Below are 19,754 nucleotides of genomic sequence, written 5' to 3'. Positions count from 1 at the left end.
TTTGTAATGCTTTTCATATAACTTGAAAATTAACTTTTTTTTTTTTCAAGATTTTATTTATTTATTCGACAGAGAGAGACACAGCAAGAGAGGGGACACAAGCAGGGACAGATGGAGAGGGAGACCTGGACTCCCCGCCAAGCAAGGAGCCCTATGCGGGGCTCGATCCCAGGACCCTGGGATCATGACCTGAGCCAAAGGCAGACGCTTAACAACTGAGCCACCCAAGCGCCCAAAGAAAATGAGCTTCTGTGCTATTATACCCAGTATGTTCTATTATCTATCCTGTAATAAGAACAAGTTTTTGATCTTTCATTTTCTTCATTACTTTCCTTAAAAGAATGTCCTCGAAAGATTGTCAATATTCCTCATAGTTAGTGCCTCGCATGAAACATACACTCTAGATTAGTTCTTGCTAATGACCACGCCCAGCAGCATCAGCATCCACCCGGAAATTGGCATGATGACTCTCAGAATTCACCCACATCTCCAGAAGCATCTGATGTGATACGATTCCCAGGTGATTCGTGTGCACTTTCAAGTTCAAGAAGTGCCGGGCCATGAGCTAACAGAAGTTGTTTACTAACCTTGAGGTAGCTATGTTTTTCCTGATAATGTAGGGCACAAGAGACTTAACCTTTTTCTGCAGCTCATATTATGCTTGTGATTACTCTTAATCCAGGCTTTTCTTAATGAAGTGATTTTAATTTCAGTCTCTCCCACACGATGATAATGGTCATAATAACAACTGATATTTCTAGAGTGATTACCTAGTGTCATGTACCATGCTAAGCATCTTATGCGTATTATCTTGTTTAATCCTCACATTTCCATTTAGGAAAAAGGAAACTGAATCTTAGGAAATAAATAATTGACCAAAGTCACAAAAGAAATAGTGATATTTCATTGATTGACCCCAGTTCTATCTAACTCCAGAATCTATTTCCTTCAATCCTGCGATCTTTCTTCCTTAAACACACCTACATAAAAGACTGGACATATTTTTTCCCTATGATATTTTGTATTTCTTGTTTCAGTCTTTCATTATAGTTTTTCAAAGTCCATTGTAAATTCTGCTGTTGCCATTCTTCATGACAGTCTCCTCACTTTGCACTATTGATATATTTGTTTAACTGGTAATTTATATCCTAGCAAGTAAACGATAAAATATTACAATAAACAGTCAAGGACAGAACCCATCTGGCTGGTGCCCACACATCTCGAGCAGCAATCTATAGAATGCTTGTTGTCTAGTAAACTTCACTATCTGCTATTACTCAATCCATATATTTATTATATTTCAAGTTGATGACATAGAGATCTTAAGACTTAGAAATCTGCTGCAGAGAAGAGGCAGGAAAATGGACAGAATTTAGATTGGACAAGAGGTTGTAGGAAAGTTGTGAAGAGACCATCTATGAGGAACAATCAATATGATCAGGAGAAATTTCCAAAGGTTGTGGCAAACCCCATCCAGCCAGAAATTGATGGTGCCTGGTTTTTGAAAAGAACAGAATGTCTTCTTTAATAAGGAACATGGTGGGAGTTTTAGTGACTAGAAGCCTATCCTCAAATCAAAAACCTAGTCAGTCTGGGAAAGGACATGCTCACCCTGTGTAAAGTTTCACCACAGCATCTGGCTGCCTGCCAAGGGACAGGTCCCTTGGATGGTTTCGCTCTGTTAGTCAGTGGGGCTTGCATTCACGAGTCCTGCCAGTTTTATTTAGAGAGCAGGAAGACAGGAAGTTTCAGATTATAAGATTTATTTTATAATAAACAATATTTTGAGCTAGGAAAAATACATTTTAGCTAATTTATAATGAATACATGTGATAAGAAATAGCATATAAAATATATCAATTAAATATTAACATAAATCTATATCACAAATATCTAAATAAATGAATCATAAAATTTTACAGAATATATACAACACATCAGTAAAATTACATATATATTATAATTATTATAATACACACACATATACTTAAGTTTCCTGGCAACCAGATCAAAAAAGAGATAGTAAAAGATTTAGTTACAGGAAAAAAAAATCACAATTTTTAGGGGCAATTTTTTCTCAGACATTAACTTTGAAGAGGTGAAATTGAATGGAGCTTTACTTTAGTCTCACACAGTAATCAAATGATAAAAATCCTTGACATACTTTAACTGTAAAGTCAGAAACTGACTTCACTTTCATTTTATGCATTAATCTAAAGAAAGTTATTAGTAAAATTCATTAAACTTGTTCAAATATTCTAAACCTTTATAAGTCCTTGGATGTAATCATTTATTCTGGCTGAAATTTACCACCTAACTACATTGTATCATCAATTACAATGTTGTATTTAAGAGGCTATTAATAGGACAAATTAATGTATTTGTCACAAATCGCATAGTTTTAAGTCTGAAATGGAATTCAGATTTATGATGTTTTCTGATGGAATATTTGATCTTAAAAAGTAGAAATTAAATCAAACTCCAGTGTTGGAAAAATTAAACTAAAATGAGTTTAACCTATTGTGATTGACTTACTGATTTCAAACAGAAGAGCATACGGGACTGAATCAAATATTAATCAAATTAAAAATATGACCTATATGATATTCTTTATTTCATCAAGTTTCATGCCTGGCTTTTAGATGCTAAATGTGTGTTGATCAATAAGTCTTAGAAAATAAAAATGGAATGGAATAAACTTAATTAGTTATGCTAATGACAAAATAATCTAATCATATAATTTTACTTATCTTGTCCCTAAAGAGTGTATGTGCCTAGACATAATCTTGAGAGTGTTGGCTATTAAATTATACTGTGACCATCACCTGTAATAATATCAAGGACTGTGAGATTCAAGTGGACATTTTTCCTTTGGTTGCAAGTCCAAAAATACTCCATTCTTTAACCCTTAGGAGAGAGAGTCATTCTTTATTCTGTAGATTATTCTCAAAATAGGAATGATACTCATATTCTTCTAATGCTTCCCTATCTCCATCACCTCCTACCATCCCCTACCAGTAGACTTCTCGATTCTTGGAAGCTGCCTACATTACAAGTCCTTTTCAGTGGACGCTAATGTGGAAATAAGCAAGATGTCACTTACTTCCAGAAATGTTTTTCTAGCTGATCACCTTTTAATTTTTTTAAAATGATAGTAAAACACGTTTTGAGAGAGTGGTCTTAACTAAGAAGGATCATTCTCTCTAAAACTATCAAAATATTATTTTCCAGCATTTCATTTCCTATAGCTTAAAATAATTATATTTCTCCCAAGTAATTCTTTTTGTTGCATATCAACAGAAGGATACACAGGACCTATTCCAACTATGCAAATTCACTCTTGGTTACAAAACAATTATTATTGTTGGAATTGATAATCATCTAATGTCTCGTCATCTGTATGTATGACTAAAAGCAATGTCATTATAGTGCCTAATAATTTTTATTCATTTTTAATTCTCAGAAAATGATGATTTGACATGGAAAGATACATGGGTATCATCAAGGACTTTGCAGTTTTGGTTTCATACTGAGAAAACATGAAGTATTATAAGAGCATGTTGGATACACTCCTGAGAAGTTTAAGAGCTCAGTAATATTGAGGATAAAGGACCCTCCTGAAATATGAGTGTGAGATGCTGACATTTTCCAGTGGAAAATATTGTTCAATTTACAAACATGAAAAACCATTCAATATCAAATTAGTGTCTCCTGGTATTATGTACAAAGACAATAGAATGAATAAAAATTATAGTCATAATAAGAAATTACCCAGCACTCTACACTGAAGAGTTCCCTGAGAAAAAAAATCGATGGGACTCACATTCAATTTAAGAATGTATGATGAAATTTCAATAAAAAAATTTTTTTTTATCAATAGGGATAGTTAAGATATAAATATCACCAAGAAAATTATCTGAGAGTTTAGTAAAATGATAAGGTGATAAAACAGCAATTCATGACACCCCCAGGTACCCAACATGCTCACAGAATCAATACAGTGTCTACTGAAGGTTACCCGAATCTTGATCTAGATTTTAGAGCCCAAGATCTATATAGTTAAGAAATACGCCAAGAATCATTCGTTTATCTCCTTGAAAACAGTTAGAAGATGAAAATCAAACTTTGAATGGCACCTGCTGCAGTCAATACTCACCCTAAGTAGGTCATTTTTCCATGGCTTTATCAATCTAGAATCTGTTTAGAGTCACAGAGGCAAGAATTCCTGGTTCTGAGAAAAGCTGCATATCTAAGTAACCATGCTTTTGATGAAACACTTAGATGCACGTGAAAGCCACCTTCCTTTGATATTTTTGTACTACTGTCTAATCTCTTAAGGCACAATTAATTCATGGTGTTAACAATTTAACTCATCAGTTGGGGAGTAGCATTTACTGTGCATCCTATCAATAATTGCTGGTACTAAATAATTTGGGGATAAAAAAAAATGTACATAGCATAATACATGTAGTATTGTGTAGTTTTCTTGCCAGCAATGTTTTACCTGAGTTCTAAAAATGAGAAAGAAAGGACAAAGCCGAGAAATTTAGGATGTAGGGGATTCTGCAGGATAAGCAATCTGGACTTCAAAAAGATGTTATTCTCATAAAAGACTGAAAATTTCAAGGACTTCTATGGAGTTGAGTAAAATAAAGAGACATGAAAACTAAATGTCATGTGTGGATCATGAGGAACAGAATATTGCAGAGAGGTGTTTTTGAGACAATTTGTCATATTTAAATATAGGCCTCTGGGATGGAAAGGATTAAGCAACAATTCCGTCCTTTCCTCTCTCCCATTACCAGTGGGAAGCCTCCAAGAAGGAAAAAAGGTGAGTGAACTCTTTGCTTGTACACATCCTATTATCAGATATTTCTGCAAGAAGATAACAGTGTTTGCTATAGCAAGACTGCTTATCTATGAAGCCCTTTAAGCAGGATATACCTGGTTGTCTAGAATTACTTACAACAAATAAATCTGCATTCTGAGGGTTGGTAGAGCATGGCTCCTTGAAAATATCACATAAGCTTACAGCAGTTGTGTAACTGAGTATAAAATGTTTTCATAACAAAGTAACTCTCACCCGTGTGAGTAATAGGAAGTGCACAACTTCCCCAGAGACCTTTCATGTTCTTCAAGACCAAAGATGTCAAGGTGGTGAGAAAGGACCTTGGAGAGCGGAGTTGATGGTTTCAATTCTTTCCTCAGATCTCTTGGGTTCAGTCTTTGAGACTATTAATCTTATCTTTGGTAAAATGTCAGATTCCTGCGAGTCTAATTTGATAATCTGATTCTGGTAATGTAGCAGCAGCTGGTCATCGGGAGAGTGCCAACGCACTGGCTAAGCACTAAGAGTCTATGCCTCCTGGTGTCCCCCAGGTCAATCCCCAAGCTTAGAAGAAGAGAAGACTATCACACTTGCTCACTATCTTCCCTCCTGCTTATGGTCAGGGGTTCCAGACATATTCCAGTGGAGACAAGTGTTTCACTACCTTCAGTGAATGCACAGATATGTTCAGTCCCTGGGCCTGTCTGTCATCAGTCTGGGGTCTCTAATGACTGTCTCTGCCCTCTTATCTGGCACAGAGTGGGGAAAGTCCTGGGCAGGGACTGGCAGGGAATCGTGAGCGCTGGAACTTGCCTTTCTCTCCTCCATTCCATCAGAATGCGGAACTAGCAGCAATCCATCTTCCACTATACAGAGATGGGTGGATGTCTTGCTAGGGGATAGCTGAGCAGTTCTATGGAATAAGCCTGAATCTCTTAATGACCTCATGGAGAAGAGTTGCACAGTGACCCTGAGATGGGCAGACTTTGATAAAACAGAGAAATAAGCATCTACTTTTTAAAATCCACTGCATTTTTTTAATTTTCTTGGTTGGTTGTTTCCTTAATTATCTATAATTATCTATACTTTCCTTAATTATCTATAATTAATAATTATTATTGAAGATGAGAATGCCTCTTTCCTTACATTTTGCCAACAGTTACCAAACTTTTTGATCTCTGCTAACTGCTTGATAAAAATGATATTGTAGTGTCCCTTTCAGCTTCTTTCTTCATATGTTGAATGAAATTAATAATATTTTATGTCAATTAAAAGTCATTCCTATTTGCAGAGAACTCTGGCAGTTCCTTTCCTCATTTTCCCAATGGTTTACTTATCTATAATTATTATTGTTGGTATTTAAGAGTATGAGGCTTATGGTGCCATGACTGTCACGTGATTTTCTTCATTTTCAACTTTACTTTCTTTTCCATTTGTGGTAAGTTTTTGCCATGAAGAATATCACAACATTTTAGGTAATGACCTTTTTATGTCTTTTTTAGTGATTCTTGATTTCTGTTTCACGCTTACAGAGATTTTCCATATTCCAAATGTTTTATAATCTATATTTTCTTTTAGTGCTTTATGATTAATCTGGTTTTTCTTTCACATAATTAATCCCTTTGGAATTTATTTTGGTAAAAGCTATAAACTTGAGATTCATTGTGATTCTTCTCTAACTAGCTGCCTTATTATCCCAGTATTTATTGAATAATCCATCTTTACCCCATAGATTGAAATGACCATGTTATAGTATTTATACTGAAACTTAATATTCAGGTAAATATGACCCTGTAGACCAAATATCAGAATCGAATATCATTTGCAATAATAGTGTAGGATGCCAGTTTAGGTTTATTCCCCCAGGAGATACTTCTCGTTATTAACTTAAATGTTATTGGGAGTGGATATGAAGATGGTGTTGAAGGAGAGTAATAGAGAATATTCAAAGTCAGTATTAAATATCTAGACCTAATAAAATTTTATTTTGAAAGATATTTTGTGTTCTCACTTTTCTCCTCCCTTTGAGAAAATATTTCTAAAATACCTAAGTTTTCACTGAATTTCCATTTTACTAACAAAGATCTTATTATTTCTTGAGTATTAATTCTCCAATGTGAATTGTCTGCCTGTACATATAATGGTAGTTTTTATTTAACATATATTTTGCTATTTTCATACAAATTTTAAAAAATTCAAACAGAATTATGATTGGTAGGGGTTTACGTGTTGGTTTGTATTTATTTTGCCCATAGGCTCCATAGATGATTGGCTCATATATGACACCCTGCCTAAAGACCTTCACAAGTTTTTAGATATTGTGTGAACTTTTCTTGTATGAATCTACTTTATTCAGCACCATGAATGGAGCGTGATTGCTTCCTACTTGCTTAGGAATGAAAGGATGGAGTATCACATTCAAATTATTCTTTTTCAGACAAATAAAGATTCTCAAACCAGGTGAAACTGAGAATAAATAGGATTGTTAATTAAGCTTGCTACATTCAAGGCATCTGCCAATCTAAACACTGTTTAAATTTAATTGAAGGATTCATCAATGAAAAGGGTGTATAAAAGCTTCCATAATAAAATACAGTTCATGCACAGCAGTGTGTATAATAGGGCTTTTGCTGGCAACTGATTAGTCTGTGAAGGTCTGAGGTCACACTGTGGAAACCCAGATTGTTTTCTAAGGGAGGGCATGATTTAGGATAATATATCCACATCATAATCACACACAAGATTTTATCCAAGCGAAGCGATGTGAAAGAGCTCCCTAATTAAGACTTTCAGATCATAATATACAATATATAATCTTGCCTGTAAAATTCGTGGCTCAGGCAGTGGGTGGGATTGTCCAGCTCAGGATGCCCCTCCTCCTGACCCCTGATCTGATGACCTGACCTGTCCTCCAAATTCCACAACAGGATTCTTGGTGATATAGGAATCTGTGGGCAATGGCCCAGGGATATCTCTTCCACCCCTTAGACCTCCCCTGGTCTGTTATTTTGTTTTGATAAACCCCTGGCCAGACTTATCAAAAAGAAAAGAGAAATGACCAAAACAACAAAATCATGAATGAAAGAGGAGAGATCACAAACAACACCAAAGAAATATAAACAATTATAAGAATATATTATGAGCAAGTATATACCAGCAAATTAGATAATCTGGAAGAAATGGATGCATTCCTAGAGATGTATCAACTACCAAAACTGAACCAGGAAGAAATAGAAAGCCTAAACAGACATATAACCACTAAGGAAATTGAAGCAGTCATCAAAAATCTCCCAACAAACAAGAGCCCAGGGCCAGATGGCTTCCCAGGGGAATTCTACCAAACATTTAAAGAAGAATTAATACCTATTCTTCTGAAACTGTTCCAAGAAATAGAAATGGAAGGAAAACTTCCAAACTCATTTTATGAGGCCAGCATTACCTTGATCCCAAAACCAAAGACCCCATCAAAAAGGAGAATTACATTCTCCCTCCCCCACTCCCACTGCTTATGTTCCCTCTCTCGCTGTGTCTCTCTCTGTCAAATAAATAAATAAAATCTTAAAAAAAAAAAAAAGGAGAATTACAGACCAATGTCCTTGATGAGCACAGATGCAAAAATTCTCACCAAAATACTAGCCAATAGGATCCAACAGTACATTAAAAGGATTATTCACCATGACCAAGTGGGATTTATCCCTGGGCTGCAAGGTTGGTTCAACATCCACAAATCAATCAACATGATACAATACATTAACAAAAGAAAGAACAAGAATCATATGATCCTCTCAGTAGATGCAGAAAAAGCATTCGACAAAGTACAGCATCCTTTCTTGATCAAAACTCTTCAGAGTATAGGGATAGAGGGTACATACCTCAATATCATAAAAGCCATCTATGAAAAACCTACAGCAAATATCATTCTCAATGGGGAAAAAACTGAGAGCTTTCCCCCTAAGGTCAGGAACGTGGCAGGGATGTCCACTATCACCACTGCTATTCAACATAGTACTAGAAGTCCTAGCCATGGCAATCAGACAACTAAAAGAAATAAAAGGCATCCAAATTGGCAAAGAAGAAGTCAAACTCTCACTCTTTGCAGATGATATGCTACTTTATGTGGAAAACCCAAAAGACTCCACCCCAAAACCGCTAGAACTCATACAGGAATTCAGTAAAGTGGCAGGATATAAAATCAATGCACAGAAATCAACAAGACAGAAGAAAGAGAAATTAAGGAGTCGATCCCATTTACAGTTGCACCCAAAACCATAAGATACCTAGGCATAAATCTAACCAAAGAGGCAAAGGATCTGTACTCAGAAAACTATAAAATACTCATGAAAGAAATTGAGGAAGACACAAAGAAATGGAAAAACGTTCCATGCTCATGAATTGGAAGAACAAATATTGTGAAGATGTCAATGCTACCTAGAGCAATCTATACATTCAATGCAACCCCCATCAAAATACCATCCACTTCTTTCAAAGAAATGGAACAAATAATCCTAAAATTTGTATGGAACAAAAAAAGACCCCGAATAGCCAGAGGAATGTTGAAAAAGAAAAGCAAAGCTGGCGGCATCACAATTCTGGACTTCCAGATCTATTACAAAGCTGTCATCATCAAGACAGTATGGTACTGGCACAAAAACAGGCACATAGATCAATGGAACAGAATAGAGAGCCCAGAAATGGACCCTCAACTCTATGGTCAACTCATCTTTGACAAAGCAGGAAAGAATGTCCAAAGGAAAAAAGACAGTCTCTTCAACAAATGGTGTTGGGAAAATTGGACAGCCACATGCAGAAGAATGAAACTGGACCATTTCCTTACACCACACATAAAAATAGACTCAAAATGGTTGAAAGACCTAAATGTGAGACAGGAATCCATCAAAATCCTAAAGGAGAACACAGGCAGCAGCCTCTTCGACCTCAGCCGCAGCAACTTCTTCCTAGAAACATCGCCAAAGGCAAGGGAAGGAAGGGCAAAAATGAACTATTGGGACTTCATCAAGATAAAAAGCTTTTGCACAGCAAAAGAAACAGTCAACAAAACCAAAAGACAACCGACAGAATGGGAGAAGATATTTGCAAATGACATATCAGATAAAGGGTTAGTATCCAAAATCTATAAAGAACTTATCAAACTCAACACCCAAAGAACAAAGAATCCAATCAAGAAATGGGCAGAAGACATGAACAGACATTTTTCCAAAGAAGACATCCAAATGGCCAACAGACACATGAAAAAGTGCTCAACATTGCCTGGCATCAAGGAAATCCAAATCAAAACCTCAGTGAGATACAACCTCACACCAGTTAGAATGGCTAAAATTAACAATTCAGGAAATGACAGATGTTGGCGGGGATGTGGAGAAAGGGGAACCCTCCTACACTGTTGGTGGGAATGCAAGCTGGTGCAACCACTCTGGAAAACAGTATGGAGGTTCCTCAAAAAGTTGAAAATAGAGCTACCATATGATCCAGCAATTGCACTATTGGGTATTTACCCCAAAGATACAAATGTAGTGATCTGAAGGGGTATGTGCACCCTGATGTTTATAGCAGCAATGTCCACGATAGCCAAACTATGGAAAGAGCCAAGATGTCCACCAACAGATGAATGGATAAAGAAGAAGTGGTATATATATACAATGGAATATTATGCAGCCATCAAAAGGAATGAGATCTTGCCATTTGCAACGACGTGGATGGAACTGGAGGGTGTTATGCTGAACGAGATAAGTCAATCAGAGAAAGACATGTGTCATATGACCTCACTGATATGAGGAATTCTTAATCTCAGGAAACAAACTGAGGTTTGCTGGAGTGGGGGTGGGGTGGGAGGGATGGGGTGGCTGGGTGATACACATTGGGGAAGGTATGTGCTATGGTGAGTGCTGTGAATTGTGTAAGACTGTTGAATCACAGATCTGTACTTCTGAAACAAATAATGCAATATATGTTAAGAAAAAAAAAAGAAGAAGAAGATAGCAAGAGGGGAAGAATGAAAGGGGGGAAATCAGAGGGGGAGCTGAACCATGAGAGACGATGGACTCTGAAAAACAAACTGAGGGTTCTAGAGGGGAGGGGGGTGGGAGGATGGGTTAGCCTGGTGATGAGTATTAAAGAGGGCACGTTCTGCATGGAGCACTGGGTGTTATGCACAAACAATGAATCATGGAACACTACATCAAAAACTAATGATGTAATGTATGGTGATTAACATAACAATAAAAAATTTAAAAAAGAAAAGTAAAGGAGACAAAGGGCTAGAGAGAGAAGGCACATATTATAGGGGAAGCTTCTCTAACGGAGCACTCTGCTCAGATTCCTGAGGGATGTCAGGCTGATTTGGGAAGTGCTCCATCGACATCCCAACTCCACAGTGCCTTATCTCTGAAAACATCATGTGTTTGCTCTTAAAATTAACAGTAACTAACAGTGAATAACTGTTAGACCCTCACACTGACGCACCAATCCTACATGGTCACTAATTTAACTGAATTAGTGCTCTTGACAATGAGCATTTGTGAAGAGTCATGAGTATTAAATATTCACAACCCAGTAAACGTCCATTCATCTCCATTTCATTTCCAGGGAATGCACCTGGCAGGTTGGGAAAGACTCACCATGATCTATTTTAGGAAGTTTGTGGCCCTTAGAGCCTGAGGGGGGTGTGGGGATGGTTGGTGGCATTCTGTTAAAAACAGCCAGCAGGAGTAACTGTCTTACAGTACTCATGCAAGCACTCATCTGGCTCAGCTACCAGTGTCTTCTGTCCTAAGGCTCGAACTCTTTTCCATTTCCATTATCCCATTGTACGGCACTTCGGTGTCGGTGACTGAGAAGTAAACGGTGCCATCCTCTCTATAAGAATTTCATCTTAGTCAATACTGTCTGCAATTTGTAGATGACAAAACTAAAACCGAGAGACGCTAAGGAAACGAGTAGATGCCATGTGCACAGTGAGTGTCAGAGCTGGGATTCAAACCAGGCTTTGAGCACTCAGATGAGCGTGGGCATTACTCCGGGCCAGGGGTTCCCAAAATTCAGAGTGCATCAGAAGCGCTTGGAGGGCTTGTGAGAACACTGGCTTCCGGGGCCCACCCCAGACGCTTTAACTCAGCATTCTAGACCCAAGAATTTGTGTTTCTAACATGTTCCAAGTGATGCTGATCCTGCTCACCTCCTTCTGAGAGCATTCATCCATTCCATGCCAGACAGAGGCTCACTTTTGCTTTTAGAAAGTTTGAAATTTGAACTTTGAATTTTTATCTTTGGTTTTGTTCGTTTGTTTTTACCTAAGGTACACGTGGGGAGAAAAAAAAGAAAGAAAAAGACAGTGGCTTGGAGAAGCGTTTTCATTCTCTGGGGATGTGCCCCCACCTGCCATCAGGTGGGATTGAAGGAACAGTACAGACAAAGTTTTCCACTGTTGGAAAGCAACAATTACTTCTCTTAGAATTATGGCATAAAGGGAAATAAACAGCTTTGTCACATGGACAGTACTTGCAGAGTGCTCTTAACTCTCAGGAGCCAACAGTTTCAAATAATTAGCATTACCAAGTCACTCTTGGTTAGCTCCTTCTGCAGAACTTGTTTTAATCTGAACTGGGAATGTTGCCCTGGAGGCTCGCCAGACCATAGACATTCTAAAGCTCTTAACAACCTCAGAAGATCCATTGCCAAATACTTTTCCTAAGTGACTTACCACTGTTGAACTTGAGTGAAAATAAAAGGGAGAACAGGTCTCTTGGGTCTTCCCTTCTCAAAAATTATTTGCTAAGATGTCCCATGTGCAGACATGCATCATTCCTAAGAACCTGAATGTACTTACAAAGATACAAGCATCCAAAACGTTTTATAATTTAACGATCATCGATGAATTTCTCAGACTCTGTAGCTTAACCAGTAATTTGTACTTCCTAATACCCTCTGGGTGGTTCTTTGTGAACTTCCCTTGGATGGGGGCTACATTGGAGGGCATCTCCTTTTTCTTTGGTGTGAGGGAAGGAGACAGAAAGAATACAGTTTCTAGGCTTTGGAGGGAGAGCAGGTCTTTTTTTACTAAGTTCTTGAGTATCACCTCTCATTTCAAATCAGCATTTGAGGTTTTCATCATGAGTTTAAATAGTTATAAAGACTGTATTTTGTAATGCTGTAAATGTTGACATTATGAACTACAACTATGTTATCTCACCTAAATATATGGCACAGATTATAAACACCAATGTCATTCAGTGCCCACCAGAGTCCATTTTAAAAAAAGAAAGAAATAGTCTTCTTAAGTTGTGAATTTTATACTGTTGCATTTTCCTCTCTGAACCTCTACTTGCATTTCACCTTCCCCACAGTTTCCCATCCTAATATAGTATGCTTTGATTTTTAAAAATATTTCACTGACATCATAATATTTCTCTATATGTATTTGTGTATAAATATATATTATATATACATAAATTAAAATGTCCTTTGACTCTATATTATTAATGTTTTCTTCTCAATTGGTGTATCATTCTAATTATTATCAGTATACAAATAATAAAAATAATATAAATATATGAAATGTTTGAAAATAGCATAAAAAGCAAAATTTTATTGGAAATGCACCTTTTAATGAGAAAGGAGGGATATACATGTGTTTTGATTAAAGGGTTTTTTGACACTCCAGAAAGATTTCTTCCTTAAGACGATGGCCATAGTCAGACTCAGGAGACTGATTACCTGTCTCCACCAATTATTGGCTGTGTGATTTGGGGAAGTTAACTAACATCTCTGTGCTTCAGCTTCATTATCTACAGTATGGATGTAGTAATAGTACTTCTCTCCTAAAGTTGTTATGAGCACTATGTGAGATAATTCAAGAAAAGTGCTTAAAACAATACCCAGTATATATTGTAGGTGGTACATATTGTTATGATTAATGCTATTATAAAACTTCTACCAGAACCTCACTTGGTTCCAGCCCCACCCTTACCTTCTTCACTTGGCTAATTACTATTCTTCATGAATACTCTTTATCTTAAAGTTAACTTTCTTTAGAGAACAGTCTCTTATTTAGGTCTTCTGAAGCCTGTAGGCTCCTTCCATAGTCTTGATCACAGCTTTGTAATGGCATGATTGAAAATTGTTCTCCTTTATAGGGACTACATCTTGATAACACTTGCATCCCCTCTACCTAAAGGTAGGAGGCACTCAGTATAAATTATTTAACATGTATTTAAATGATATGCCATCAACTATAGTTGGTCTTGGTTGATTTGTTCTTAGCATTATCATCAATATGATCTTCTTTTGGTGTCACCATTAGTCGAATAGAGTTATCATTGTAATGTAACTTGATGTATTTTATGACATTCTTAGAAAAAAAATGACTATTCATGGCTTTGAATGTACAGACTTCTACAAGGTGATGATGTTTTTGGAAAAAAAAGAGGAAAGCATCTGTGAGTTTTCTGCTCTGTTTTCATCGAGTATGGCCACAAAAAGAATTGTGGCTAGTGGCAGGTGATCTGGACTGAAAGAGCTCTCACATTCCAACTGAGTAAGAGTAAAAACTCAGAAGAACAGTTCCAATGACAGCCACCATTCTGTCATCATTCTGTAGCTACATGGACATCAGCATCAGCAAAGAACCCAGAGCAACTCACTTATATGCTTAGTGAAGAGAGAGCCGCAGACTGATTCTAAGTTGGGTTCTGCACTATGGCATCCAAATCAGCCCCTATAAAACTCTTTAATGACTGGTTGAAATCTACATCTCAGCAAAAGCACCCATTCACTTCTTTTCCACACTTCTTCCATTTTAGTTTCAAATACCCTAACTTAGAAAATAATCCTGTTAGCTTTTTGAGAGCAGGACTATGTGGCTCATTCCTGTTATAATTGATCATGAGTCATTTTGAATGGTTGTCTTCCATATGGCTATATCTTTCATATTAAAGTGTAGCAGTTTTAATTTGCTCAGAATTCTCCCCAAATGAAATTCAGCCCAAAATAAATAAACCCATCAATAAATAAATATACATGTAAAGCTGACTCCACAAAGCACTAGACTTAGACTTTTACTAACTAACAGTCCTCACATTTATGGTCTCTGTTCTTTCTAGGACTGAAAAAATAATTTTGAGTTCTTCTCTTAAATCTGTGGGAAAGAGAAAATATGTGTATGTGTAATGGATAATAAAAGGTATCAAAGCAATAGAAAATTCTCACTAATTTTATGATGAAATCAAGGCATGCAAATAAATTCTGTGGTCTTTTTTTTTTTTTTCTCATAAGTTCTTAGGCATAGAGTCCCCAGATTTACTGGAGATACCCATTCAGAATTTTGAGAAGCAATGCCTGTATGTGTTACCTCATCTCAAATTAAATTTAGTGTATATAAAGAATATATGAAATCTCTCTTTTTCTCTTTGTCTGAATCACACCACACACACACACACACACACATACACACAAAGACTACTTTCTATAGAGAATTTGAAATCCTTAAACAAAGGAATGAGGTATTAATCTATAGGAATATCCAAGAAAAAGAAAGAAGGTGAGATATTTTTGGTTAAAATCATACAAGATATGTTACCACCCATTCTCTGTAATAAACAAGCAAAGAAAGAATTTCCACTCCTATTCTGGCAGTGTAGAAATGCAACATTTCTGTCGTATTCCACAATAACTTCTGAGAAGTTCAATTTATGACATTACACAGTAATCAAAGCATATCTATGGGAGGACTGCCTTTTATTTGATTGTGCCCAGTCAAGTGCTCATTCATTTTTCCCTCTCGTGTTTATTTCTTTCAATGCCTAGCAAAAAAAAAAAAATGATAATATATCAATATATTAACGGAAAACAACATTTTATTCATAAGCAGAAATAATAGACAATGAAGTGACACCACCACTAACAGAAATCAATGAATATCTATTTAAAAGGGGGGGGGCGCGCCTGGGTGGCTCAGTTGGTTAAGCGACTGCCTTCGGCTCAGGTCATGATCCTGGAGTCACAGGATCGAGTCCCGCATCGGGCTCCCTGCTTGGCAGGGAGTCTGCTTCTCCCTCTGACCCTCTTCCCTCTCGTGCTCTCTGTCTCTCATTCTCTCCCTCTCAAATAAATAAATAAAATCTTTTAAATAAATAAATAAATAAATAAAAGTGGTGGGGGGTGGGAGGGATGGGGTGGCTGGGTGATAGACATTGGGGAGGGTATGTGCTATGGTGAGCTCTGTGAATTGTGTAAGACTGTTAAATCACAGACCTGTACCTCTGAAACAAATAATACGTTATATGTTAAAAAAAAAAAAAAAGATAGTAGGAGGGGAAAAATGAAGGGGAGGCAAATCGGAGGGGGAGACGAACGATGAGAGACTATGGACTTTGAGAAACAAACTGAGGGTTTTAAAGGGGAGGGGGGTGGGGGGATGGGTTAGCCTGGTGATGGGTATTAAAGAGGGCACGTACTGAATGGAGCACTGGGTGTTATGCACAAACAATGAATCATGGAACACTACATCAAAACTGATGATGTAATGTATGGTGACAAACATAACATAATAAAATAAGATTTTAAAAATGTAAAAAAATAAAATAATAAAAATTGTGAACACAAGGTCCTGGATGTGAGAAATCTGGTAATACTTAAACAACATTTTTATCTTTATTTTCTTTATTAATCACTATTTTCAGTGGGTAGAATAGTTAACACGTGAAATTATAACTTGAAAAGTAGTTCACAAACCTACAGGCCTCCAAAAAGCCACTGTTAATATGTAAGCTATGGAACTACCTCTCCAGGTTCAGAAGCATGAGAATGCATGAGTTGGTGATGGAAGAGGGGAGGCAAAGGTCTGAGGCCCAGGCAAGTCCAGATGGGCATAGGACCGAAGTCTTGACAGCCCAACACCACTGACCAGAGCCCATTGTGGTACTAAGATCTGTATTCAATGAGGAACAAGAGGCACCAAATGGAAATGTCCATATGCTTTCACTATTGCCTTTGGTAAATACTAGTAATCCACAGTATTCATAACAGTTCATAGCTTCTTGATTGAAATCTTTTTGGAATTACAATAAATCATCCTTGACAAAGTTTAAAGACACAACCACCCCACTAGTAATTTTTAAAAATCTCTTCAAGGGGCGCCTGGGTGGCTCAGTCAGTTAAGCATCTGCCTTTAGCTCAGGTCATGATCCCAGGGTCCTGGGATCGAGCCCTGCTTGGGGCTCCCTGCTCAGTGGGGAACCTGCTTCTCCCTCTCCCTCTGTGCTCTCTTCCTCTCCCTCTGTGATGTCTCTCTCTCAAATAAGTAAATAAATAAATCTAAAAAAATATCTCTTCAAAAACTCCCCATTATTGAAAATGTAAAAACACAGTATAGAAATTGCTTTTAATTTTATTACATTATCTTTAATATTAGTTATTTTATAAATTGGAAATGATAGTAGTAAAGATTCTACTTCCCATAGAAAGCATCTATCTCTGTGTTCTTCAAATGATGACAAAATGAAAATCTCTGCACAGAGGAGAAAACATAGAATGGAATGGGAAATGATATTAACTTCTTGATTTCAATTTTCTCAAATTGTTTAATTAGCTGACAATCACTGAAACTGACAAATTATTCTTTTCCTATAATATTAAATGAGATTTAGTTAAAAGCTAGTTTAGCACAAATTATACAATGTTCCATTTTAAAATTGATGCATCACTTGTTCTGATACCTTTAACCTTAGGAGGCTGTATTATTAGATTCAAACACATTTAGATGTTTTATATGTTTCTAATGTATTGATCCTTTCACATTTTGAAAGGTCTCTGTCTCAATAATATATCTTCTTTTAAAGAATACTGAGTCTGTTTTTTGTATATTATTCCCAACTTTCCTTTGGTTCATATTTGCAACTTAATGTATTTTGCGATATGTCTATTTTCAAAGTATAGCTTTATACTTAAAGGATACATTTTATAAGAAGCTTATAGTAGATACATTATAAATTTTAGTCTGCTAAGACTAGAATTTTAATTGGATAATTTGATTTATGTTTAATGTGACCACTGTTATAAATTTGTGTAAATCAGCCATTTTATGTGTGCCCCTTTTTGTCCTGCCTGTTCTATACTTTCTTTTCTCCTTTTAATTTTCAAATAATTAAATTGTATTTTACTGTATATTTTTCCTGTATTATAGGTTATTTCACTAATTTTTAGTATTTAGTCTGAAAATTACAAAATGCATCATTAGACTTATTAAAATCCAATGTATAGTAGGTTTTTAACTTAGAAATGTTAAGGAACTCAAACCCTTTAACTCTTACTTTATTCCCCGAAACAACTTTTAGTTTTTGGTGTCATTGGGGTCAACTTTTTGGCTTTTATATACATTTACATACCCAAGTTTTTATCATTACTATTTTAGTCCATCAATATTCATTTATATCCATGGATTTCCTTTAGTAGGGCTTTATATTCCTTGTTTCCTATCCATACCTCCAACTGGGATCATTTTACTTCTGTCTGAAGATTATTTCTTTTAATGCAAGTGTGCTCTTCATTAATCCTCATTTTTATTTCCTTTTTTAAGGACATACTTGCTACATATAGAACTCTGAATTGACAATATTTTTATCTTGTACTTTGATCTGTTTGCTTCAGTTCCCTATCCTCATTTGTTGAAAAGTCATCTATGTCTTTGAAGGCAGTATTTCTCTGGATGCTTTTAAGATTCTCTGTCTTAAATTTAACAGTTTTACTATGATATGCTTGTGTGGTTTTCTTTATACTTCCCTGCTTGGAGTTATAGAGCTTCATATTGAAGTTTTTAATATGTGGGGGAGAGAAACCTCAACTATTAAATCTCCAAATATTGCTTTGATCTCATTCTTTTTCTCTCTCCTCTTTTCTCAAATTCCAAGCACAGTTGTTTCAGACTTTTTGGTTATATTCCATTTTTATCTTTCATTTGTTTCTGTATATTTCAGGCTTTTTTTTTTTTTAAAGATTTTATTCATTTATTTGACAGAGAGTTAGCGAGAGCAGGAACACAAGCAGGGGGAGTGGGAGAGGGAGAAGCAGGCTTCCTGTGGAGCAGGGAGCCCGAGCAGGGCTCAATCCCAGGACCCTGGGACCATGACCTGAGCCAAAGTCAGACGCTTAATGGCTGAGCGACCCAGGTGCTCGTATATTTCAGGCTTTTATCTCTATACCTCAATGTGCATATTTTCTTCTGACTTATCTCCAGTTTACTATTCCTCTCTCCAAGTGTGTCTAAACTAATGTTAAAACTATTGATTGAATTAATTTATGTTTTTATATTTTTTTCACTTGTAGAATTTCTCCTGATCATCTTGCATAGCGTTTTATTCTTTCCTGATATTCTAGATTACTCGTGGTTATTTTAAAATTATTGCTGGCTAATTGCAATATTGTGATGGCCTATGGGTCTTTTTCTTCATTTATTTTTAGTTTTATTTTGGTCAATTCTTGACTTTCTTATGCATTGTTATTTCCCAATGAATAATAGTTGTGTCTGAAAAATTATAAGGATAATTTAAGAATCTAGGTGATGTTAATTTTCCTCCAGAGAAGGAATTATACCTATGGCAAACAGAATAAGGGCAAATCATATGTACCAAGTAAAAATTCAGTTACTCAAACCTAGATTTGAGTTTTTATGAGACCTGACTTACCAGGTTTCCTTTTATTCCTTCATCTTAGTCATTATTGGGTCCAAAATAAAAGTATGGTATGCTTATTGAGTCATGTGCTCCTTGGAGAATCCTGAATTCAACTTTTCTATGCTCTTGATACTGCTTCTTGAGACTGCTGAAAGCTCTACTCAGTATCAGCTGCTGCTTAAAATCAGCAAATACCCCAAGGACAAAAGGGTTGCCAAAGATGGGAACCCCCCTCCCTCTGTGAC

This window comes from Mirounga leonina, unplaced genomic scaffold (assembly GCF_011800145.1).
Source record: "Mirounga leonina isolate KUSES-001 unplaced genomic scaffold, KU_Mleo_1.0 Mir_93, whole genome shotgun sequence".
In the NCBI taxonomy this organism is placed as follows: Eukaryota; Metazoa; Chordata; class Mammalia; order Carnivora; family Phocidae; genus Mirounga; species Mirounga leonina.
Note: the sequence above shows the minus strand (reverse complement) of the source record.